The 2,054-nt window shown below is 44.4% G+C and overlaps 1 non-coding gene across 1 annotated transcript; it reads left to right on the forward strand.

The window, feature by feature from the left end:
• Window positions 1-1,648: 1,648 nt before the first annotated feature.
• Window positions 1,649-1,755, forward strand: LOC141669185 (small nucleolar RNA R71). The gene has a single exon (XR_012553476.1). It is a non-coding gene; the product is annotated as a small nucleolar RNA R71 (small nucleolar RNA).
• The last annotated feature ends 299 nt before the right edge of the window (window positions 1,756-2,054 follow it).

A 2,054-nucleotide genomic window follows, 5' to 3' on the forward strand; every position in this document is an offset into this window, starting at 1 on the left:
CAGACATTAGCATGCGATCGAGTGCCGAAGTAACCGCAGAATCAATCACATCCACTTTAAAGCACTCCTCATCTTCTGTAGGGAATTTCATTGCCTTGAATACGTTGAAGGTCACATCCTGATCTTGTACCCGCATAGTAAGTTCACCTTTTTGTACATCTATCAAGGTACGGCCAGTAGCCAAGAAAGGTCTTCCCAAGATTATGGGAATCTTCTTATCTTCCTCAAAATCCAGAATAACAAAATCTGCAGGAAAGAAGAGCTTTTCCACCTTGACGAGCACATCCTCCACTATGCCCCTTGGGTAAGTAATGGAATGATCAGCCAACTGTAGAGACATGTATGTGGGTTTTGGATCAGGCAGATCTAGCTTTTTAAAGATCGACAACGGCATCAGATTAATGCTTGCTCCCAAATCACAAAGGCACTTGTCAAAAGTCAAATTGCCAATGGTGCAAGGAATGGTGAAGCTACCTGGATCTTTCAGTTTCGGTGGTAACTTTTGCTGCAGAACAGCGCTGCATTCTTCCGTGAGAGCAACGGTCTAAAGGTCATCCAGTTTCACCTTCCTTGAAAGAATACTCTTCATAAACTTCGCATAACTAGGCATTTGCTCCAGAGCCTCAGCGAAAGGTATATTGATGTGAAGTTTCTTGAAACCTCCAGAAACTTAACGAACTGTCTATCCAGCTTTTGTTGCTGTAATCTCTTAGGAAAAGGTGGTGGAGGATAGAGCTGTTTCTCCCCTGTATTAGCCTCAGGCAAAGTTTGTTCAACAGTAGTCTTCCTTGGTTCCGCCGCTTTCTCCTTTTGCTTAGCTTCTTCATCTCTAATTTCAGCTTCTCCTTCTTTTGCCTTTTCAGCATCAACAACTTTTCCAGACCTTAAGGTAATAGCCTTGACTTGCTCTTTAGCTTCCTTCCTGCCTGGTACTTCCGTGTCACTGGGAAGAGTGCCAGGTTGACGATTGAGCACTGCATTGGCTAATTGACCGATTTGATTTTCCAAGGTCTTGATAGAAACCGCCTGACTCTTGCATAACAGCTTAAGTTCCTCAAAATCAGCACTAGTAGGTGCAGCTGTACTTCCCTGTTGAGGGTATGATTGCCTTGTAGCATATTGCTGTGGTTGCTGGAATCCAGGTGGGTTAAACTGTTTACTCACTCCTTGCTGATATGGTGGCTGAATAGCATTCTGATTATTCCCCCAGCCGAAATTTGGATGATTTCTGTTATTAGGATGATAGGTCGCTGGCACAGGCTGCTGTTGTCGCTGATAATTATTCATGTACTGAACAGATTCATTGACAAGAGAACACTAATCCGTAGCTTGAGAACCTGCACAAAGCTCACAAACCATAGCTATTTGATTAACTCCATATGTAGCCAGAGAATCAACCTTCATTGATAGCGCTTGAAGCTGGGCTGCAATAGCGGTGGCTGCATCAACTTCCAGAATACCTGCTACCTTACCTGACGTCATCCTCTGAGTTGGGTTTTGATGCTCATTTGCCGCCATAGTCTCTATAAGATTATACACCTCAGTATAGCTTTTAGCCCATAAGGCGCCTCCAGCTGCTGCATCGAGCATGGGCCGAGATTGGGCCCCCAAACCATTATAGAAACCAGTGATCACCATCCAATCAGGCATTCCATGATGTGGACATTTTCTCAACATTTCCTTGTAGCGTTCCCAAGCCTCACACATAGATTCTGTAGGTTGCTGCGCAAACTGAGTAAGAGCACTCCTCATAGCAGCAGTCTTTGCCATCGGATAAAACTTCACCAGAAACTTTTGCGCAAGATCTTGCCACGTAGTGATGGACCCAGCTGGTTCAGAATGTAACCAGTCTTTAGCCTTGTCCCTCAGTGAGAATGGGAAAAGCCTCAACTTGATAGCCTTATCAGTCACACCATTATACTTAAAAGTGCTGCAGATCTCGACAAAATTCCTTATGTGCATGTTGGGGTCTTCAGTCGCCGCTCCTCCAAAAGAAACAGAATTCTGCACCATCTGAATAGTGCCCGGCTTGATTTCAAAAGTGTTAGCTTGAA

This window comes from Apium graveolens, chromosome 6, assembly GCF_009905375.1.
Source record: "Apium graveolens cultivar Ventura chromosome 6, ASM990537v1, whole genome shotgun sequence".
In the NCBI taxonomy this organism is placed as follows: Eukaryota; Viridiplantae; Streptophyta; class Magnoliopsida; order Apiales; family Apiaceae; genus Apium; species Apium graveolens.